The sequence below is a fragment of the Choloepus didactylus genome, chromosome 1 (assembly GCF_015220235.1).
Source record: "Choloepus didactylus isolate mChoDid1 chromosome 1, mChoDid1.pri, whole genome shotgun sequence".
Lineage (NCBI taxonomy): Eukaryota > Metazoa > Chordata > Mammalia > Pilosa > Megalonychidae > Choloepus > Choloepus didactylus.
In genome coordinates this window covers 80,224,531-80,249,745 of record NC_051307.1, presented here as the reverse complement: position 1 = coordinate 80,249,745, position 25,215 = coordinate 80,224,531, and the positions used below count along the sequence as shown (strand labels likewise).

At 36.1% G+C, this 25,215-nt stretch overlaps 1 protein-coding gene across 15 annotated transcripts in view; it reads left to right on the top strand.

The window, feature by feature from the left end:
• Positions 1-25,215, top strand: part of ZBTB20 (zinc finger and BTB domain containing 20) — a 911,487-nt gene that overhangs the window by 664,218 nt on the left and 222,054 nt on the right. The window lies entirely within an intron of this gene.

Below are 25,215 nucleotides of genomic sequence, written 5' to 3'. Positions count from 1 at the left end.
TACAATCGGTTTGTTCAAACACCACGATTGCATGGAGCTTTGAATAGGGAGTGAGATATGATGGGTCAGTATAGGTTAGAGTGAAATAGTGACACATCCCAAAGTAATTTGGACAGAGAATAAAAAATATATTTACAGCCCACCTCTCCACCCCACCCCCGAGGAGTTGGGGGGAGGTGCAGAAGTGTTGGACTTCCTCACCTGGACTAGTGTTGATGTTGTCACAAACATTGGTACTGGCGGTTTGATGTGCTGAGCCCTCTGTCATGGGACTTGCCCTTGTGGGGCTCATTACTGCAAAGGAGAGACTAAACTTGCATGTAATTGTGCCTAAGAGCCTCCCCCCAAGTACCTCTTTGTTGCTCAGATGTGGCCCTCTCTGTCTAACTGAGCCACCTCAGCAGGTGATCTCACTGCCCTCCCCCCTACATGGGACCCGACTCCCAGGGGTGTGAATCTCCCTGGCAACGCAGGATATGACTCCCGGGGGTGAATCTGGGCCCGGCATCGTGGGATTGAGAATATCTTCTTGACCAAAAGGGGAATGCAAAATGAGACGAAATACTTTCAGTGGCTGAGAGATTTCAAGTGGGGTTGAGAGGTCACTCTGGTGGACATTCTTATGCACTATATAGATAACACCTCTTAGGTTTTAATGTATTGGAATAGCTAGAAGTAAATACCTGAAACTACCAAATTCCAACCCAGTAGTCTAGACTCCTGAAGACGATTGTATAATAATGTAGATTACAAGGGGTGACAGTGTGATTGTGAACGCCTTGTGGATCACACTCCCTTTGTCTAGTGTGTGGATGGATGGGTAGAAAAGTGGGGACAAAAACTAAATCACAAATAGGGTGGAATGGGGAGGGATGGTTTGGGTGTTCTTTTTTTAGTTTTATTTTTTATACTTATTCTGATTCTGATGTAAGGAAAATGTTCAGAAATAGATTGTGGTGATGAATGCATAACTATATGATCGTACTGTGAACAGTTGATTGTATACCATGGGTGATTGTATGGTATGTGAATATATTTCAATAAAACTGAATTTAAAAAAAAAGAAAAACTCTTTGCTGAGAGCTGAGGAAGAGACGTATTTTGAATGAAACTTTCATAGTGATAGAGCATTTACCAAGGTATAAACAGTCAACAGAGTGCAGGTGATCCTATGAAATAATGTGTGAACAGATCCACACATAAAGGAAATCCCACCAGAAGGAAACAGTTAACTTTTCACTGGCATACTTATTCTGGTTTATTTTTTTAAATTGTGTTTATTGGATGGTGGAATGTTGTTGCTATCTATCGTTAGAAAGGACTAAAAAAAGAAAAAAAGAAAAATATGTGGAAGGCAGCAATACCTGTGTTATCTTCCAACTCTCAGTTTCAAGCTGCTTAAATCTATCTCACTGACAGGTCCAAATCTAGTGTTCACTTGTTTGGGACAATTAAAATCAGCAGGGTCTGTGGCTCCCTAACCCAGGCTTTATTGTATAAGGGGGAAAACAGCCACTTGTAATTTAGTGAGTAAGTGCAGGTCTTTCATGATGCACACACCAGCCCCACTGAAAACCGATCAATTTCTGTGCTTGGCAGTGGCATTCATAAGGCCCCTATGGAGCATTATCCCATGCCTGAGGGTCATTACTCTTCCAAAGAGGCACTGACAGTTGTGATGAATGGTGGTACCTGGGTGGAGGAGCGTTTGGATGTTTAAATAGATTACATTTTCCTTTTAGAACAGTAGACATTAGATCACACCTTACACTGTCTACCCATGTGAGCAGTGAGGATGGAATCAGGGCAAATCATATGTGAACTAGTGAGATTTAGGTTTACGAATCATCATTTATATTAGTGGAAAGGGGCTGGACTTTGCATCCTGTCACGATATTGTATGTGCTGCAAAGCAATAGATGATAGCTATATACAGCTGCTGTAATGCTGGGCTGTCAACAGACATGAGATTTCGTCCTTCACTATTATCTACAACAAGACTCATTACCTGCCAGCCAGTAAACATCCCATTTACACCATCTGCAATGAATTAAAAAGTGACGAAAAGAATCAGGATCAGTTTGAGTTGCAACGTGATTGTCAAGTTCATTTTCATCTCTGGAAGCCCTTCAGTTCTTTGAGAGACTTTAGGGAAAAATATATGATGAAGAAACCCAGGAATAGCCTAGCAGTGACAGATCTGACAATTGTCAAGTTTTTAACCAGGAATTTACAAATACAATTATCTTCTTAAAGTGTAAGAGAAGCCTTGGCCTTAATAAATTTTTCTTTTCCGTTCTTCCTCTTGCTGGTTTTCTCACATGCTGGAACTGGGAGTCAATATTTGAAACTCCTAAATTGATGCTGACTATCGTGAGAAATATTTCATAAAAATGTACATTTCAACATGAACTCTAAGGCAAAGCTGCCACTGTATCCAGAAAGGGAGTGGTGATTAGTTTCTAATTTACACGTGCAGTGATTTCTTTGGCACCTGTGCATTCTGTATCCTACGGTAAGGCTCTTTGTGGCTGTTCCTTCTTGAAGCAGTTGTTGAGGGGTATTAAAAAGATAAAGAGGTCTACTGGCATTTGAGGATATTTAATTTATATATAAGAAAACTAGCTGTCTAACCAAATTACATATGTGCATCATCCAGTGGTAGAAACTGCAAAGTAAGAGATCAAACGGAGGTCTCACACACAAACCACATGAAAATAGCAGGAGTTGGTATTTATTCTTTTGCATCATCTTTATTTTAGCAGAATCTCTTCTTTTATATTTTCCTTTTTCTTCATCAGGTATTCCATCCACAAGAGATAGCTTTCATTCTTACCTTCAAGATGGGGGTTCTCAGTGTTGCCTAAGATACTGCTCTGAGCAAAGAGACCAATTCTGAAATGAGAATATTGAAGATAAGCCCTTCTGAAAATAGCCCTGGCTATGCAGTAGGATTTCACTCCCCAAAATCCATCTCTTCCTCCCACAAATTGCCCTTGTGGTAGTAATATAGGAAGGATATTATATATTACCTCATCTCCTTGCAGAGAAGGGGACAAGTGCTCTGGGAAAGCTTTGTTTCTTTTAATCATTCCAGGCATCCCCTGCCTTCAATATTTCACTGAGGAGGTCCTCAGTTGCCTTTAGAAAAACACTCTAGTGAAAGAGGAAGAAGCAGAGTAATGAAAATGATGACTTCATCTGGAAAGGCTTTCTAACCTAAAGAGAGAAACTATCTGTGACCCACTGCAAATCTGTGAGGCTGACAAGAATAGAAAGGTAGTATGGAAGTTATAACTATCTCTTCAATATTTTGCTTGGTAACTGTTCCATCTGATACTACAATTTGACAGGTGACATCATCTCTTTATCACCAACTCATCTTTCTGTTTTTAGAGGGAAAGATTTTTAGGGCTGCTGACTTTGTGCAAGAATAAGGAAGATAAATGTCACATTGTGGGGATAAGGAAGCTATTTAGCAGAACCCAGCAAGAGAGTGAATGAGTTTCATTCTCCTTTACTCTTCCCATCTACCCAATTCAGAACTTGTAAACTGTATTAATTATGCTAGGGCAAAGTTAATTGCTCATGGTGTCACTGAAGTGTAGACTTTCCTTCTCTAGAAATGAAATCTGCTTATATTTGAGCCATTCAGTCCTGAACAGCCCATTTTCAGACTACAATAGAAGGAATACCAGATAAGTTGTACTGTGAATTTATGATGTTCATTTTAACTAATATAAACTTGACCAGTCTAATAATAAGGTCAGATTAGGAAAGCTATAATCCATCTCTCAAGCATGAACAAAGGGAAGCACAGTGTACTTTTAGTAGATGTACTTACACTCAAACACAAAATCTTGATTTTTTTTTTACTGATTTGCAAAGGTCAAAAGAAATATTTTAGGAAAGATGATAAAAAGAAGCTAAGTATTTGGGATAAAGGAAAGTTATGTTTTTCTTTATTACATTTTCCTACAAAATAATATATACATGCCATAAATTGGTATAAATTGAGACAGCTAATGAAGTACTGATTAATACTTTATGTACCACATAATAGATTTACATATAATATAAAATGGTGGAGTTCTTAAATTTCTATATGTGTCACAAATATCCAATTGCTATGGCAGTCTTATGGTAAAGACTTAGAATGGATGATATCTCAAGTTTGAACATCCAACTTAACGTAAGGCATTCCTCCCAGTTGCTCTCTTGGCAGAATACAGTATGAATAATTGTCCTATGAAAGAAACCTAGATTTGGAGAGAAGAGGGTGAGTTTTTGAAGCTACACTGAGGACACTTCTTGGACTGATTATCAACAGCCAGCTTTGATTTATTGTTTGTTTGTTTGTAATATAGTGTGGTTGAAAACAATTCTGAGGGCAAAAATGTAACACAAAGTAATAGCCACAAACTGCATGCACATCAGGAATTCTAAGCTTCCAGGTAGGACATAAGCGAACAAATAGAAAGACCTTGTTTGAATACCTGATCTTTATGTTTAGCCACATCTTACTCTAACAAACACAGAGAGTTGTTTTGTGTTTTGTTTTGTTTTGTTTTGTTTTAACAACAACAAACATGGATCACATTACCTGGTATAACAGCCAGTGGCCACATCTGCAGCAAGGACGTTTTTTGTGAGCACTCCCAAAGCTCATAACCATGGAGTGAACCATAATTACATTGTTTAGAAATCTATGTCAGAGAAAAAGCTCTTTTGACTTGAACCATTTCTCCATTAATTAGGGGCTATTTGGAAATAGGCCTTAGAAACATGGAACATAAGAACATCTCTGTAACTTTTCTATTATTTTGATGACTCCAAAGAATTGATTAGTGGCTAACCATGGAAAGTAAACAAACAACAGCAAAAACAAAACAAGGAATCCCCAAGTAAAGAGTTTAAAAGGTGCCACTGTCCTTCACTTGGTGATCTTTTTGTGGACTTGATTTCATAACCCTTGATGCCTCCTTCCTTGATAATCATTCCCAGAGAACTTTAGCTAGAGACAAAATGAAAAGAAAATAAGTTTAAACTATGTGACAGTGAATAGATTCCTGAATATCTAGAGTCTCCTTTTTTTTTTTCCTGCAGATGAATTTCTATTTATTTATAAAACGAAAAAGTTCTGTGAACTTTATTCCTTTGAGGACCATATTCAAAAGTTTACTGGGGCACAACCAAGTGCATCTACTGAGAACCTCTTCCTGACTGAAAGTAATGTGCCTCTTGGCTAGGAAAATATTCTACATTAAGTATGACAGGATTCATGGCAATTTGCTTAGAATAATTTGCAAGAATGGAACTGAACTGTTATCCATGGTTTCCATTAAAAAAAAATAGTTTTTTTTTCTGAGTAGTCCACTTTTGATCTAATACTCCTCACTTGGTTCCTTATATGTTCCCGTCCTCATTTTCATCTATCAAATGGTAAAGACCCATCCCAAATGCCGTTTTCTTTATGCAGCCCTTCTTGCCTACTTCTCTTCACATCTCCCCATGCAAGGGACATCATCTATTTTTCCTGTAGATGAGGAAGAATAGATGACTTCTCATCTACACTTCTCTTATGAAACTTAGCACTTAATTTGCATCATTGTCTATATATCTTATCTACACTTCTCTTATGAAACTTAGTGCTTAATTTGCATCATTGTCTATATATCTCCTCTGCTAAGTGTGAATTCTTTAAGTGAAAAAACCTCTGCAATATTCATTTTTAATCTCCTGCAATACTTGGTACAATGTCTTAGAGTAGGTACTCAATAAATATTGTTAACCAAATTGAATCTCCCTCATTGTTAACAGGAAATATCTTTGAGAATTTCCCATACAACTTAGAGAAAGATAGGCTGATAAATAAAAGCATCTCTACTTTCAAAATGAGAAAGACAAAGATAATTTTTAAACCTTGTGAGTCTACAAGCCTTATTTGTTTTCAGACACTCAGGTATACTCAAGTATATATTTTTAAAATATATATATAATATATCTCAGATATTTTCAGGCTATGTATGGGCAAAAGATAACCATCAATTACTACTTTAAAAAAAAATAACAAATCCACAACTGGAAAAAATAAAGAGATCAAAACAGGACTAGAAAATTAAAAATTATAATTCTCTTCCTAAAGAGTGAATGAAAGTCTTTTACCAATTACAAGAAAGCATTACTCAGAAAGTTAAAACAACATACTTATTGTCTTCAAGGCTTCCTCTTTAAATGAAGAGGAAATAGAGTTGAAGAATGGCAGTCTTGTCCAGCCTTATGCTTACTGAAAGCTATAAACAAATCAACATTGCACTAGTGACTGTGGATCAGCTTGTTAAATGTATATGTTCTATGCTAGGCATCAACCAAACTGCAGAAAAAGTGATATAATTACAACTAACCCAAAAGGTACTAGGAAATATTTTAATTACATGAGAAAGATAGGATCAGATGGGATGTGGGGGGGTGGAGAGAATTAAAAAGAAGTAGTTAGGGGCAGTCACTCAAGCAAGTAAAATGTCAGGCAACCTTAACTGATAGGATTGACTGCTAGATCACTAAAACTCTAATAAAAGCATCAATAAAGAAAAAAGTCAACCTGTAGCCCATTGCGAAATCAGTCTTGCCCACAGTATTCTAGGAAATTTATTCTTAGTAGGATGGTTAGAGAAATAAAATAGAGAAGGACTCAAAGGAGGACAGCAGTAAATTGTTTATGTTCTAAACTGGGCATTAGTAGTACTTTTATAGTTTGGTGGAAATCACTATATGGAAGCCAAACTTCTTTTAACAAAAGGAATAGGATGCAATAGTACAGAATGGATTATACTGGATAGATTTAAGATATGAAGATCCACTGTGGTACCAGTAACTACCATGGTGAAAAAAATTAGCGGTGAAGATATATATTGAACTTTAACAGAATTTTGTCAATTGGATCACAACATCTTAGAAAAGAAAATAGAAATGTGGGACTGGTAGAAAAATTATGGTATGAAATTGTTCCACTCTTCTATTCAATTAACACCGAATCCATCTGTAAGAAAGCGTTCGACTGTAACTAACGCACAAAGTAGCTGCATAAGAAAAGGTCTCATTTAAAATACAAGGACTGGTCAATGAGACTATTTACAAATGAACACAAATAAAATATTCCTTTATTGGGAGGATGCCTAGTATAATGTCATAAAAGGAGTCTGTTTCCTTGAATAAGGGGAGTGTCTGCCATTATATAGAATAGCTATACAATTGTCATCCTTCATAGCCAAAACACAGAAATAAATATAGTTAATACCTTGGTATACTAGAGGCTTTTTTGTTTATGTATTTCTTTGAGCACTTTTATTCTTTAACCACTGTGAAGAAATTATTTTCTTATCCATGACTAGTTTTCTTCAAAGTAGGTTTTCAGGTCATAATAATTATGAAGGAATGAGATTCTTACATCAATGTTTTTGTACGTTTTGCTTTAAATTAACATTTAAAAAATAGTCAAGTCATGTTTTCAAAATTTGATTTCCTTTTGGCACACTTGTATATGACTGCCTTATCTCCTAGTGCTTCAGCTCCTTAGATGTAAGTCATATGGGAGAAATAAAATTACATAAGAGATCAGTACTGATGGTTGACAATCATGCCTGAATTGATGAAGGGCCACTGTCACTGGATTCCTGAAAAGTGGTTTGTGCAAAATATGTGTCAATTTTCCCTTCTCCTCTCACTCCCAAGCAAGCAGGATCCAGAGTATAATTGACTGCAGTTCTGACACTATGTCCATGAAACCAAAACCTGAGTAAGGTATAGAGTATGCACACACACATGTATCCCTTCCAGGAAACCACATGGTTTTCAGTCAGGACTGATCTGAGTGGAAATATAAACCCAATGTAACCAACAGCCATCTTAGTCACTCCTTCATCTTATGTTTCATTTAAATATACAAGTTGTATTCAAGGAAAAAAAGACACTAAGTAAAATAATGGTATAAAGTGATTATAAATTGAGATAGTACATCAGAAAAGTAATGTAAAAAATGAAAAATACATCCTTTAAATAATGTTGCAATAAAGTGTAAACAATTTTCTATTCAGGGGGTGTAACTTTTCTCTCTCTGTTGTAAACCGTATACATGGTAGGCACTTGATAAATGCTTGTCTAATAAAGAAATCAGTAATTGAATGAAAATTGTAAGCAGTTATGTAACGTTGGAAAAGAAAGGCATTACCCCTAAATCTGCATTTCTACTTTGCACCCCCATAAACATACATGTGTATGCACACACAACCCTAATCATTTTGATGTTCCATCACTGACCAAATCATCTTCAACTCCAGCCATCCATTTTCTTTTCCCATTACTGTTCATGGTGTGCTTTATTCAGGCCCCAACACTAAAGTCTTTTAAAAATCCTTTTTTCTCTTTTGCCCTTAATTTCCATTCAGTCAGTCAATAAATTCTGCCAGTTCTCCCTCAACAATACCTCTTCAGTTGACCTCTTTCTTCTCTTTATTTCAGGGCCCCATAGTGGGCTTTGGAAATAGTCATCCTTGTCTCCTCTCTGAATCCCTGGAAACAGGCCATTTTCCTTCAGGTTATTTTCTTGAAGCAACCCTTTTAAACATCTGGAATATCTGCTTCCACCTATTATTTTTCACATCTCATTCCTTGGCCTAGGATTCTATACTGCTTTCTTTTTTTTTAATTTATCTGTTGTATTGAGATAAATTCACATACCATACAATCCACCTAAAGTGTTCAAGCAGTGTCTTCCAGTATATTCACAGAGATGTGCTTTCATCACACAATCAATTCCTAGCACATTTTCACTCACGTGAGAGGGTTCACTATGCTATAAAATCCCATGTTTCACTCTCTGGCTTTCCTTCTGGTGACACACATGACTGAACTTTCACTTTTACCCACAGTCGCACCCACATATCATCACTGTCCGTTACACTCGCTATAATTGCTGTCATCATCTCTATCCGTGTCCAAACATTTGCAATCAACCTTATTACAAATTCTGCACAAATTATGCATCAACTCCCCGCTCTCTGCCCTCGTACTATCTTCTGTTGGCCTATGTTCTAGATATTAACACCATGAGTTTGCTAGCAATATTTAGTTCATTTAAGTGAGGTCGTACAATATTTGTCCTTTTGTGTCCGACTTATTTCACTTAATGTAATGTCCTCAAGATTCATCCATGTCCTCTAGATTCATCCACGTTGCCATATGTGTCAAGACTTCATTTTTCCTTACAGCTGAATAGTATTCCATCATGTGTATATACCACATTTCATTTATCCATTCATCAGCTGATGGGCACCTGGGTTGTTTACATCTTTTGGCAATTGTGAATAATGCCTCTGTGAACATCCATGTGCAAATGTCTGTCAGCTTCTCTGCCTTCAGTGCTTCTGAGTACATACCTAGTAGCAGAATTGCTGAATCATATGGCAGTTTTATATTTAGCTTCCTGAGGCACCACCAGACTCTCCCACAGCAGCTGTACAATTCTCCATTCCCACCAACAGTAAATAAATATTCCTATTTTTCCACCTGCTCTCCAACAATTGTAGTTTTTTGTTTTTTTAATAGTGGCCATTCTAGTAGGTGTGAAATGATATCTCGTGGTTTTGATTTGCATTTCCCTAATACCTAGTGATGTCGAAGATCTTTTTATGTGCTTTTTAGTCATTTGTATTTCCTCTTTGGAAAAATGTCTATTCAAGTCTTTTGCGCATTTTCAAATTGGGTGTTTGTCTTTTTATCATTGAGTTGTAGAATCTCTTTAAATATCCTGGATATAAGGGTTTACTAACCCTTATAGGATATATGGTTTCCAAATATTTTCTCCCATTGAGTAGGCTGCCTTTTTTTCACCCTCTTGATAAAGTCCTTTGAAGCACAGATTTATTCCATTTTGAGGGGGTCTCATTTATCTATTTTTTCTTTCATTGGTTGCTTTGGGTGTAAGGTCTGAGAAACTACCCCCTACCACAAGATCTTGAAGATGCTTCCCTCCATTTTCTTCTAGGAGTTTTATGATTCTGGCTTTTGTAGTTAGGTCTTTGATTCATTTTGAGTTAATTTTTGTATAAGATGTGAGATAAGGGTCCTCTTTCATTCTTTTGTATATGGGTATCCAGTTCTTCCAGCACCATTTGTTGAAGAGACTGCTCTGTCTCAGTTGAGTGGAGTTGGCAGCCTTGTCAAAAATCAGTTGGCCATCCAAAGAATAAAAATATATTTTCAAAGCTCCCTTGAGGGACTGGGGGAAAATGTAGAAATACTGAATTTCCCCACCTGGGGAATTAATGATATTTTCACAAGCATTAGGGACTACCAATTTAGGAGACCAAGCCCTTGATCTTGAGGCTTGCCCTTATGAAGTTTATCACTGCAAAGGAGAGGCTAAGCCTACTTAAAATTGTGCCTAAGAGTCACCCACAGAGAACTTCTTTTGTTGTTCAAATGTGGCCTCTCTCTCTAAGCCAACATAGCAGGTAAACTCATTGCCCTCCCTGCTATGTGGGACTTGACTCCCAGGGGTGTAGGTATCCCTGGCAACATGGGACATGATTCGTGGGGATGAGCTTGGCCCTGGTATTGCGGGATTGAGAAAGCCTTCTTGGACCAAAAAGGAAAAGAGAAATGAAACAAAATAAAGTATCAGAGGCTGAGAGATTTCAAATAGAGTTGAGAGGTCATTCTGGAGGTTATTCTTATGCATCATATAGATATCCCTTTTTAGTTTTTACTGTATTGGAATAGCTAGAATGAAATACCTGAAATGGTTGAACTGCAACCCAGTAGCCTTTATTGTTGAAGATTATATAACTATATAGCTTAAGCTGTGTGACCATGTGAATGTGAAAACTTTGTGGCTGCCACTCCCTTTATACAGTGTATGGACAGTTGAATAGAAAACTGAGGATAAAAAGTAAATGAATACTAGGGAGGGATGGGGGTATGGGATGTTTTGGGTGTTCTTTTTTACTTTAACTTTTATTCTTATTTTTTTATGTGTGTGGTAATGAAAATTTTCAAAAATTTTGGTGATGAATGCACAACTGTATAATGGACTGTGAACAATTGATTGTACACTGTGGATGACTGTATGGTATGTGAATATATATCAATATAATTGAATTTAAAAAAAATCAATTGGCCATAGATGTGAAGGTCTATTTCTGAACTCTCAATTTGATTCCATTGGTCAATATGCCTATCTTTATGCCAATACCATGCTGTTTTCCCCCTATAGCTTTATAATACACTATAAAGTCAGGAAGTGAGAGTCCTCCAACTTGATTTTTTCTTTTCCAAGATGATTTTGGCTACTTGGGGTCCCTTACCCTTCCAAAGAAATTTGGTAAATGGCTTCTCCATTTCTGCAAAATAGGCTATAGAATTTTGATTGGAATTGTGTTGAATCTGTAAATCAATTTGGGTAGAATTGACATCTTAACAATATTTAGTCTTCCAAACCATGAACACAGAATGTTCTTCCATTTGTTTAGGTCTTCGTTGATTTCTTTTAGCAATGCTTTGTAGTTCTCTGAATAGGTTCTTTACAACTTGGTTAAACTTTTTCCTACATATTTGTTTCTTTTAGTTGCTATTGTAAATGGATTTTTTTTCTTGATTTCCACCTCAGATTGCTCACTACCAGCATACAGAAACACTACTGATTATTGCATGTTGATCTTGTATCCCGCCACTTCACTGAAGTCATTTATTACCTCAAGTAGCTCTGTTGTAGATTTTCCGGGACTTTCTAGGTATAGGATCATTTCATCTGCATATAGTGAAAGTTTTACTTCTTTCTTTCCAATTTAGATGCCTTTTATTTCTTTTTCTTGCCTAACTTCTCTAGCTAGAACTTTTAGCATAACGTTGAATAACAGTGGTGGCAGTGGGCATCCTTGTCTTGTTCCATATCTTACAGGAAAGGCTTTCAGGTTTTCACCATTGAGTACGATGTTAGCTGTAGGTTTTTCATATATGCCCTTTGTCATGATGAGAAAATTTCCTTCTATTCCTATCTTTCAAAGTGTTATTATCAAGAAAGGAAGATTGATTTTGTCAAATGCCTTTTCTGCATCAATTGAGACGATCATGTGGTTTTCCCTGTTCAATTTCTTACTGTGATGTATCACATTAGTTATTTCCTTGTGTTCAACCCCTCCTTGAATACCTGGGATAAAACCCACTTCATCATGGTGTTTAATTTTTAAATATGCTGTTGGATTCATTTTGCTAGTATTTTGTTGAGGATTTTTACATCTGTATTCATTAGAGAAATTGGTCTGTAATTTTCTTTTGTAGTATCTTTATTTGGCTTTGGTATTAGAGGGATGTTGGCCTCATAGGATGAGTTAGGTAGTGTTCCCTCCTCTTCAATTTTTTGAAAGAGTTTGAGCAAGATTGGTATTAATTCTTCTTGGAATGATTGGTAGAACTCAACTGTGAAGCCATGTGATCCTGGGCTTTTCTTTGTTGAGAGTTTTTTGATAACTGTTTTCAATCTGTTTACTTGGTTATTGATATCTTGAGATCTTCTTTTCTTTGGAAGTCAGTGTAGGTTGTTCTTGTGTTTCTAGGAAATTGCCTGTTTCATCTGTTGTCTAGTTTTTTGGCATACAGTTGTTCATAGTATCTTCTTATGATCATCTTTATTTCTATATAGTCAGTAGCAATAGTCCCCCTTTCATTTCTGATTTTATTTATTTGCATCTTCTCTCTGTTTTTCTTTGTCAGTCTGTCTCAGGGCTTCTCAATTTTGTTGATCTCAAAGAACCAACTTTTGGTTTTGTTGGTTTTCAGTATTGTTTTTCTGTTCTCAATTTCATTTATTTCTGCTCTAATCTCTGCTACTTCTTTCTTTTTACTTTCTTTGGGATTAGCTTGCTGTTCTTTTTCTATTTCCTCCAGGTTTTAGCTCTTTTATCATTTTTAATATAATCATTTAGGCTATAAATTTCCCTCTCAACACTTCCTTTGCTGCATCCCATAAATTTTGATATGCTGTGTTCTCATTTTCATTCGTCTAGACATATTTACTGATTTCTCTTGCAATTTCTTTTTTGATACACTGATTGTTTAAGAGTGTGTTGTTTAACCTCCATAAATTTGTGCATTTCCAGACCTCCACCTATTACTGATTTCCAGGTTAATTCCATTATGATCAGGAAAGTGCTTTGTATAATTTTAATCTTCACAAATTTATTGAGACTTATTTTGTGACCTAACATGTGGCCCATCCTGGAGAATGATCCCTGAGCACTTGATAAGAATGTATATCCTGCTGTTTTGGGATGCATTATTCTGTATAAATGTGGTAGATCTAGTTCATTTATCAAGTTATTCAAGTTCTGTCTTTCCTTATTGAATCTCTGTCTTGATGTTCTATCTATTGGTGTGAATGGTATATTGAAGTTTCCAGCTATTATTGTAGATATGTCTATTTCTCCCTTCAGTTTTGCTAGGGTTTGCCTCATATATTTGGGGCCACCCTGGCTTCAGTGCATATATATTTATGTTTGCTATTTCTTCTTAGTGGATTGCCCCTTTTATGAATATATAATGTTCTTTGTTTGGTCGGTGGGTGGGTGGGTGGGGATATTGTTTCTGTGGAAGATCTTTTTCCAGATTTTCACTTTCAGCCTATTTGTATCCTTGGGTCTAAGGTGAGTCTCTTATAGACAGCATATAGATGGCTCATATTTTTTAATCCATTTTGCCTGTTTGGGTCTTTTGATTGGGAAGTTTAATCCTTTAACTTTCAATGTTACTACTGTAATGGCAGTACTTACTTCAACCATTTTATCCTTTGGTTTTTATGTGTCATATCTTACTCTGTCTCTCTTTTTACCCTTTTAGTTAGCTTTACTGATACTTTTCATTTTTACACTCTCCTTCAACACTTTCTCTTCTGTCTTTCCCTTTCAGCCTGTAGAACTCTCTTTAGTATTTATTGTAGTTCAAGTGTCTTGTTAACAAACTCTGTCAGGTTCTGCTTTTCTGGGAATATCTCTCCCACATTTTGAAGGACAGTTTGATGGATAGAGAATTCTTGGCTGACAGGTTTTCTCTTTCAGTATCTTAAATATATCATACCACTGCCCTCTTGCCTCTATGGTTTCTGATGAGAAATCAGGTCTTAGTGGTATCAGATATCCCTTGTATGTAATGAACTCCTTTTCTCTTGCTGCTTTCAGAATTCTCTCTTTATCTTTGGCATTTGACATCCTATGTGTTTGGAGAAAATCTATTCAGTTTGGAGTACATTGCACTTAGACATGGATATCCGTGTTTTTCATAAGAGTTGGAAATTTTCTGGCTATTATTTCTTCACATATTCCCTCTGCCCCTTTTTCCTTCTCTTCTCCTTCTGGGACACCCATGACATGAGTGTTTGTGTGCTTCATGTTGTCGGTCAGTTCCCTCAGACCCTGTTCAATTTTTTCCCATTCTTTTCTCTGTTCTTTTGTCTGTTCGAATTCAGATGCTTTGTCTTCTAGATTGCTGATCCTTCCTTCTTTATCTTCAAATCTGCTGTTGTGTGCCTCTAATCTATTTTTAATTTCACATATTGTGCCTTACATTCCTTTAAGATCTGTTGTTTTTCTTTACATGCTTTCAAATTCTTCTTTATGCCCGCCCAGTGGCTTATTATCCTTTACCTCTTTAGCCATCTCCTTGAATTGGTTTAGGAGATTTGTTTGAACATCTTTGATTAGTTGTTCCAAATTCTGTATCTCCTCTGACTTTTTGATTTCCTCCTTTGGGCCATATTTTTCCGTTTCTTGATGTGGCGCATAATTTTTTGCTGATATCTGGGCATTGGATTATCTTAATAGCTTACTCTGAAGTTCGGATTCTCTCTCTTATTAAATATTTTGTTGTTGATTGACTTTCTGTTAATGCTCTTCTTTGACACTTTATTCATCAATGTTACTCAACCAGGGCTGAAACAGTGACTCATGAAGGAAATCTGCAGGGCCCTGGGGAGAGTATCAGTAAAGATACCAAAAAGCCTTTAACATGGCTCCCCAAAGGTGCATGCACTTCCCTGGCCTGCCCAGCATATGGCTTCAACTATAAGCCTTTTAGACATCTTCCAGGAGGTGAGCTTTCCTCACCTGCCAGCAGATGGTGATCTTCAGCAACCTATTCCCTTCAGCCCTCAGAAGGCAGGCTTTTTTTAGCTCCCTTCATTTCCAGACAATGTCATAGCAGCACTGGACTGGGAAGGTTGAAACCACAGACCATAGTAGTCCAAATTCACCAGTCAAAAGCTGGAACAGTGCTGGATTGTGTCCCACCCTGTTCTTGGGGGAAGTAGACCTCTGCAGCCCTCTCACTCCACAGTTTCTCACCCACCAGGTACTGGATACCCAGAAGCTTTGTGCCCCAACAGTGGGAGATTGGTCCCAGAAACCAGGGCTGAAAGGGGTTACTCATGATCTCTCACCGCAGCTTCTCTGTCTCTTCATCCCTCACTTTCCTGGGTGTTGCACAGCACTCTCCCCAATCTCTAGAGCCCTGGAACTGTTGTTCTGGACAGTTTATGCCTGAACCCCAGTAGTTTTTTAGGAGAGAAGTGAGTCCAGCCTCTTCCTAATCAGTCATTTTGGATTCCTCTCATTGCTTTCTTTTTATAGATTAAAATCCATATCCTCATCTGACTATAAAGCTTCTCAACTGTTAATTATACTCCTTGACCTCATCTTCTTCCCCAATTTCAAAGTGTCCATCAACTTCTATTTTCCTTGAAGTGGAGAATGAACAACAGTTTTGGTTCAGTGTCTTGGCAATCTTCATGAGCCCAAACGAGTTACTTCCTAATATAGCTGTACCAACATGCACCTTCAGGTAACCTCCTGTTCTTTGTTTTCCTGTTTTCTCTATTTCAGCTAAATCAATCAACTTTCCCTTTCCAATTCCCATGCCCTGTTTATGCTGTCTTTCTCCTCTGTGATGTTCTTCTCTTCCTTCAGAAAATATATAACCATCATTCTCTTCCAAATTGATTTTTCAGCCTGTTTATTACCCTAAAGTCTTTATATACTCTCTGTGGGCTCACTTTTAAATTGATGTGTAAGGGTTAAACTGTTTTGCTTGTGTGGGGTTTTTTGTTTGTTTGTTTGGTTGGTTCCCCCATTCCCAGCAAGATAATAAACACCTTCAGAAAGGGGACAGCATCTCCTTAAGTATGGTACAGAATTCTCAACACAGTACTTCAGGAAATGCTTACTGACTAATGAAACAGATGACTACTGGGTATCAAGACATTTGCATTCTCCATTTATGATAAAAAATAGTTGCATGTTGCAGAATACTCACTGCACACCAGTAATGCACTGGTCCTGACAGGAGCTTGAGACTGTTTGACTCACCTCAAGGACCCTTATACTGAGTCTTTGACTGAAAGGCCTAGAATGTGAAGAAAGCCAAGAGATCTGTTTTCTGGCCAAATGATTGTTCTCGGAGGCAGTGGGTCACATTCACCATTCAGTAGCGGAAGTTTACCAACGGTTATTACAATATTCAAATGGGTTTGTCCTTAAATGAGCACATCTTATGAGCATACCCACCCAGGCTCCTCTATGAAAATGTAAGTAGGCAACAAAAAAACACAACGTGACTCAGTCAGCTGCCAGAGACTGACTGAGTCCAAAAACATCCACACCCACCACTTTACGCTGTGCAAAATGTAACACTTTTCTCTAGTTGTGCCAGCCCAATGTTTGAGAATTATCAATGAATCAGTAGGGGGAAATGCCATCAAGATTTTTCCTATACTTATGGATCTCAAAAATTTTAACAAACTCTCAAGGTTCTCAAGACTCTGTCAAGCTGTTATGTAAGTAAATCTTCTGACTCTCTTGGCCCACCTAATAAAATCTGATGGCTGCACATGGATTGCTGCAGGGAAAATAGTTTCAGAGTTAAAGAAGACCTAGAATTAAATTTTGTATCTTGCCCCCAAAGAAGGAACGACTCTCTAAAAGTATATGGAATTTTTTTTTTTTTTGCCATGAATTTAAAAACTTTTTTTATGAAGACAGTTCAGATCTAAGATTTGAAGAGCCATTACTTTAACAAGAGGCTTGTGTTATGTACTCTTAGCAACAGTGAAAAACTGCTTCTTCTAGCCTGATGAAAATAAGTAGACTACTGGGAAGTCCTTGGTGTCTCTGCCATGGTTATTAATGACAATAATACTAATCTCTACCTCACTGGAGGATAAGTATCATTATCCCCATTTTACAAACAAGAAAATCGAGGCTTAAAGTGACCAAGTAGCTTGCACAAGGGTATGTAACTATTAAGTGGTTTTGGTAAACACCCTGGTTTCTCTGGCACCAAAGCCAGTGCTCTTAATCCCCACACGCTGCTGCCTTCCAACTAGACAACACATTGCATGTGAAAGCATTTTTGCAAACTATAAAGTGGTATACAAATAGTAGTTTATGTGGGAGACAGAAACCCCTAAGAAGGACAATTTCCTGCAGAGAGAATAAATGGCTTTACCCTGAACACTCTGACGGCACTAGCAATTCCTTTAGTTATATACAAAAGGCCATAGTTGTTCTTCTGTGGGATCCAGAAGCATCCAGAAACAGAGTTTATATTCCTTTTTGACTGAGTGTAAGCCTAGCCAGGAGCATAAATATCAAAAGCATATTCCCTTCCTTTATATAGGGAGGCTAATGGAGAAAGGAGATATGAACAGAATTCTTGTATTTTAATTTTATTATGTGCATCAACTTTGTGAGCCTTTTTATTTTAGTTTTCTGACAGGGTTTCTTCATTCTTCCAAGTTTACTGATGGAGTACAATTAGTTCCTTGAGATATTATCTTCCACATTCTAAATAAATACAGACTGAATGAATGAGTCAGAGCTGGGTTTTCTACATGTCTGGGAGATATCCTGTAAATTTGAAAATCTAGTTTTTAAGAACACTATGGTTAATTTTTATTGGCCTTGGGTAATTTGCCTTTATATAAAATAAATTTGCTTCCCCAAATCATTGTGATTTTAATTAATTTTTCATAATTTGAAAAATGACTCTAGTTAGTAATTCTTCTCATAATTTTAGCAAGAATGTAATAACTTGTAAACAAATGTGTAAATGATTTAAATAAACTTTATTTATAAAATTGCTTTTGAATTCTTTAGTGAAATGAATTTTAAATGATCACTGTTTCGAATTTCAGTTATATTTATGACCAATTCCACTAAGCCTATCTATGGCTAGTCCTTCCTTAGTAGTAATAGAAGTTATGAGTGTTGTAAGCACTGTGAGAGCAGTGCTAAAAACATAATTGCTTAATAAATGAATGAATGAATGATTTTTAAATTAATACCTGGTTTTGTGAGGTCTCCTAGAGTGGGGAGAAGGGCATTTAAATGAACACTATTTAGGTATTTTGTGATATTTTTCATATTTATTCCCAAAGGTAATTTTTGTATGAAAATCTTTTTTAAAAGACTTTTAAAAGTTTTTAAGTTATGCTAATATAAAAAGAGGATGCTTTCCTTTCTCAGAAAATAGCCATTGGTTTCTTTTCTGTTTTTATGACTATTGAAATCTTAACTTTTTGCTTGGTCTTAAAAGTATAAATTGTATTATTGTAAATAAGTGCTTGTGGTATAAAGAAGTTTGGGGAATATACGTCTTTGGGGGTAAAAAGCTAGAATGCTTTTTAATTCCATTTATCTCTTTACTTCCATTTACTTTACATGGAGGACAACATTCTTTTTGCATTTTTGTTTGACAAAAATATTCATCTGTCTTTTTAGATAAAATAATATGGTTAATGAGGTATTTCCCATTCTTTAGGAGTGTCAATACTTACCTGCATGAAATAAGGTAAACTCTGAATGGTATTAAGTTTGAAAGTGAAGGGTTAATTCAACCCTTCCAGCTCATGCTGAGAAGAGCCTACTTTCTAACAAAATATATATTAGCCAAAGATTTTAGAGACAATTTATTAATGACAATCAAGAAAATGAAGCAGGAAAACAAATCACAGATAGGGACTGAGGCTTGAATCAGTGGATGGTCTTGATTCCCCTAAGTGATGCTGAACTCATTGACCCAACTGCTACCCTTGGTTCAGAGAAATTTCATCTACACTATTGGTTTAATGTGAGGAGAGTCAATAGGACTCAGCAATTATTGGTTACATATGTTTCAGTGGGTATTATACGCATGCGAGATTTTTCGGATTCAGTAATTGTTGCCAATTGTAATCCATAGCTTCAGTATAGATCTTTCTACCTTTCATTTAAACCCATTTCTCACATTGTAATATTACCAGGAGCAAATCCTGATTGAGAATATGCCGGGAACTATGCAATAAATTATCAGACTATTGAAGAAAGCTGTTGAAGAATTGGTATTTATACATTTGGGAAGGAATTTGGCTGTGTTATTCTGAGTGGTTTTGAGTCACCTGTGTGCCTCACTGCCAGAGGAGAAAAACCAAGTATGTGGAACACATGTATCTTTTGTGTGCCAGTCTGCCAGACCTCAAATGAGATTACTGTTGACAGGGAAAAACAAATTTCCTTTTCATTTTGTAGAGTAACTTAGCTGCTTTCAAATGCAAAAGCTCTTCCTCCCAACCACAATTCTTCCTCCTTTATCCCCTCCCTTTTAATTCCTGTCTGGAATGGATTCCTCCCAAATGAGGATAATCCTGCCTTAGCTGTTTACTCACTTGGTTACCTTTCTGGGCTCTACACCATCCACAACAGGCTTTGCTGCTTTTATTTATTTCTGCCAGAATGCACTTAGGAGTTTTTATTATAGTTATGGTTGAGGTGGCACTTTAGCTTTAAGTCCTTATATCTATGATTTATAACTTTCCAAATTGCTTGTTGAACTAGACTTTCTCAAGCATATTCTCTATTTAGACACAAATGTTTCATAAAATTTGAAGAAAATCTTGGATAGGCAGCCCAATATCCAAGAAATTATTTAACTCACCTGCCTTCAGAGTTAGCTGATGTAGCTTGATGCATCATGTATTGAACATATTTCGTGCTCAGTAATAAGCCATAGACAAATTGCCTAACCTGAGGAAACTTTTTTTTTAAATAGCTCTATATACCTTTCAATAAAATTAATGTTAAATGATTATTGTTTTGTATTTCCCAAACACCTATGGACAGCCAAACAATTGTTAAATTATGGTATTCATTTTTCACAATTGTAATAGCAATATAGTACTACAAAATCGAAGAGAACTTTGCAAGGCCTGTGTTATATATATTACTTCCTTTAATCATCGTAACAATCCTATAGAGTGGGTATTATTACTCTGATATTGAAGGTCAGAGAGGTTAATTAAGTTGCTCAGTCACCTTGGCTAGTAAGAAGCATTAATGGCATTTGAATCCTTATCCAACATCTCTAAAGCCTTTGCTTGTTCTACTAGATGTGCCCATAAACTGAAATATTATGAGGTACTGTCTTTAGTGGTCCCACGTGGATGGCCGTTGATATGTTTTGAAGGTATAGACTCATATGTACTGTCACAGCCCACAGGTTGTTTTTTTGTTTTTGTTTTTGTGTTTTGTTTGTTTGTTTGTTTTACATTGTCTTTTCTTCTCCAGAGGATGCCTACTTTGTAATCAAAAGTGAAGATTAGAAGATTTGTAGCAGAAATTGACAAATTCCTAAGCAGAAATATGATAATTATTCACATATGGCATTACGATTTAAAAATAATTGCATTTTTCCAGTATTTTGATTATATAAAACTTTAAACATATGCCTACAAGTTGAATCCTAAATTATTGTGCTTTATATTATTTTTCAGCAACTTTAGCACAGACACATTTAAATTAAAAATCATAAAAGAAACATGTGAGGAATATTGTAGAACTGACAGAGAGTGGCACTAGAAACCTTATTTTAAATTTTGTGACTTTTGTGCAATTAGAATATCAACCTTAACATTGCATTAGCTTAGATTTTGCATTTAATTATAGATATTGGGTTAAAGCTATGAAAGTTAATATTTTAAGCTTCCATTAATGGTTGTAATCGATTTTTCATGTTATTGTTTGCTATAATAATCAAAAGGACATTTAACCTGGATGGGAAATAAATCTGGGATTCTAAAGATTAATATTAAGTCTGCTAATATATTGCCCTAATATTCCCTGGTGACCTATGTTATCTGATGCTATATACAAGAGCTTACAGGTAACAAGTCTCTGGAAAATGTCCTAAGTTTCAATATTTCTTTTTGAAATGTCATAATAGCATTGCTTTTTTAGTTTCACTTTAGGATTGGATTTTAAGCAAATGAAGGATGGGGATTCAAAGATAAAATGAATCAACATAAAAACTAAAGGAATTGCCTAATTTGTAAATTTAACCCTGTGTCGTGATTCTTCATTAGGGATATTTGCTATACTGATTCAGTATCAAGTGCAGGGGGCAAATGGGACAGAAAGGGCACTAACTGTATTGAAGATGGCACTAGAAATTTGGAGGGCTCTTAATAATTAGGTACTTAAGCTCACCTAGCGAAGTGATTAGTGCTTATGAGTGGAGGCATGGCTACAGGAACACAGATAAATTAGAATGGAACAAAATGTCCAGTGTGCCACAGTTCTTTTAAAGAACTGTAGCATGCACAAGGGATGTGCGAATACTGTATGTACTACTTACACAGCCTCCCACAAGAGCCAGTCTGTTTGGTCCCAGTACATTTGGCTATGGTGGTGCAGATGTAGCCTGAGCATGAGGAACCCTGGGTTTATTTTTTTTTTCATGTCTCTGTCACTGACTCACCAGAAACGTTCAAATAAATCATTCAGTCTGATTCTTCCACTCTCCTACTTACGACATGGATGAAATGCTTTCCTCTCAGATTAAACTAATGTTTGTAATGTATTCTTAAAGATCCTGGGTTGAAAACAGTTTACAACTAATGTAAGATGAGCATTTATAGCACAAGAGTGAATTGGCAAACTTGTGGTGGGAACTTACTAGAGGCTAGAGATACAAAGATGGGAAAAAATTGTCTTTGATTAGTTCAAAATCTAGTGAGAACTGGGGAACTGGAAAAGTGGATAAAGACTGGGAAAGAGATAGAATATATGACATGAAAGCTATTACAGTGGTACAGAAGAGGGAATGATAGTTGGCTATTTGAAAAGCAATAATAAATAAGCAACAGTAAGTAAACCTTAGTAATATAGCATGATGCAATAGAAAGAACACGGGAGTGGCAGTTTGTTGTGACCTGACCACTTATCAAGTGTGATCCAAAATAGTACTTTGTTCATCTGTTTTTTTATAAAATGGATGTACTATTCTCTCTAGAATATATCTATAAAATGGATGTAATCTATAAAATGGCTGTATTAATCAAGTAAGAACTATGTACATGGCAGCACTTTGAACACTATGGTGCTATACAAATATCTAGCATTATTACTATTATATCACCAAAAATAGTGGAGAATCAACATAATTAAATAGATGAATCAAACCAAAATGAACTTTACCAAAAATACTAAGTAATCAGGGCAAAAGTAAACTTTAATGTTTAAATTCAATGCATTAGTCCTCTTACTAAAATTTTGTTATGAGGAGTTGATGTATTCTGGCCACAAATTAGCAAAATAATTGTTCTTTTTCAAAATTACATCTTCTGAAACTATGAAAGAGAAATTGAAAATTGGAAAGAACCCAGACACGTATACATTAAAAATACAGGATGAAAAAGAAGGGAGATTGTGCTTTTCCAAATGTCAAAATTTTAAATGCTAATAAAATCCAATAAACAAGATATTCACCATGGCTGCAACAACTAGCAAAGGTTAGCATGGACGAGGACTGGAAACCATTGAAGGTACTGAGGGACAACAATGAATGAGAATATAGCATGTGCTCAAGTCATGGGGCTGCTGCTTTCATAGACTGAGCACAACTGTAACCATTATTTATAAGAAATTTTTTAAATGCACATATTTTCATAACTGTGGTTTTTTTTTCCATAAGAGCAGTTACTTTTGAATTAAACCAAGAAAACTGTTCTTAGATGAGTTAACTCCAACAGTTTGAATAAGATGAGAGGATGTTCAGACACAAACAGGACTTGCCTCTACACATTTTATACAGAGAGCAGAATATTCAAACATGTGTATCTTGTGCTTAATTTAAACTGCGTGGCTGACTACCTGTCTCTTTAACAATTCAGTATAAAGTTTTATTACTGTGAAATAGAATAGGGTAGGGATTTGTGTCACACAAAAATGAATTTCCATGGATGGGATCACACATGAAATAATTTAGGTAAGCAGTATGTCAAATGAAAATTTAAGATGTTAGAGCTTGTGTAAAAAGGGAGGAAGCAAAAGAGGAGGTTTGTGTAGTAGATGATAAATATGTTACTCCAGGGAAAGAAAAGAACCACAGTTGTTATAGGAAGTTATTAGTAATGTTGAAGAATTGTGAAAAACGTTGAAGAATGCACTTTAGGCCCAAGAAATCAAAACAACTGATTAGATGAGGGGAAAAATCTCATTTGAATGTCAATGGAAAATATAATACTTAAAATAAATGTGAGCTGTTACAATTATACCCAGGAATGAATGAAAACCACAGGCCCTGAGTTTCTGTAGGTTTAGTCATTAGGGACATTTTTTTAAAAACTTTTCTTTTGCAGAGGTTACAAAAGTTATAGCAGTGAATGAAACTCCTGTCAGTTCTGCAAAAATCCTTCCTTTCCACTGATTTGATTTTGTTTAAAGCAGTCCATTGTGAGAAAATGAATGGGTCTCTGCTGGGTTATAGTGTAACACTGATAGGATAGAAGGGTATGAAAATCTTCTTGTCATTCTGTTCTTGACTTTTTCATATGTTTGTGTGAATTAATTCATAGTAATAAGTCTCTGATATTGAGTTAAATGAAGTCCTATTTTTAACCTGCCTTCAGGTCTCCAGTCCTCAAACTTATGGTAAAAATCTCAAAAGGACTGTAAAAACAATACAGGATTTAAAATTCAATTAACTAATTTAGAAAAAGGAGCAGGGAAAAGGAGAAGAAGCCTTTAAGATTTCTAACTTGATGTCTTCTACCAAGAAGGGGAACCTTTCTCCAAAGAAAAGGTTTGCTGAGAAAGGGACTTGTATGGTAGCTGCAAAATGGCTAGCTGTTTTTAAAATGTCCAGAGGACTTTGGGAAATACAGATTTGGAGCCCCAGAAAAAGATCTAGGCTAGAGATTAAAGAATTATCTGGGAAGAAGTTGTAGTTGAAGCTATGAGACAGGATGAGATGACTCAGGGATAAGTTGTGATTAAAAAACAAAACCATATAAAAAAAAGTAAAAAGAGCAAAATATTAGGAAATTCCAATACTTAAAGCAAGTACTGTCAGAGACAGATAATAGGAAAATCAGGCTAGTGTTGTTGAGGAAATCAAGAGCGAAGTGTTTCAGGGAGGGGCAGTGGTGAGGGCAACTAAAAATAGAACTGAAAAATGTCCAAGGAATTTGGTTCAAAAGAGGTCAATACTGACACTGACTGTAAAGCACCAAAAGTGCAGTGATACATTTGAGATAATAGTTTGTAGCTGTAATTTCATAGGTGGTTGTGTTGGGAGAAGCCCTATGTAACTAGAGACATTAAACGAAAAATTCCCCTAGTTCTCGTATTTCTCAATGTATCTCTTCATTTATTCCTTCCTTTGGTATTGTTTTTATTATGTTTTTCAAAATATTGAATTTACCCTTTATTTTTGGAGCATGGTTATTAGGAAGGCAGTACACGAAATATTTTAAAGGGCTATGGTTTTCATAATACACTTTTATACCAGGAAAACTCACCATCTCTATCTTCTACCTAAATAGGACAAGACAAAAAACTGAAGGGACTTTTAAAAATCAAATCTCCTCTTACCACCTTCTGTAATTTCTAAAGTAGTTATGTTTCTATTCAGCATTCATTCTTCTAACTAGAGTTCTGTGGTGGAGGAGAAAATGAATAAAACACCAGCACCATCCTCAGAGATCTTATATATCAGAAAAGAGATAGTTACAAAGTGAAAAACAGGTGAAAGAGACATAAATAAAGCATCTTGTAAGGAGAGCCAATCTGGTTTGGGGGGGGGCGGTTATTAGCTAAACTAATATTAGCTTCTATAATATATAAGCCCCCAAATCTCAGT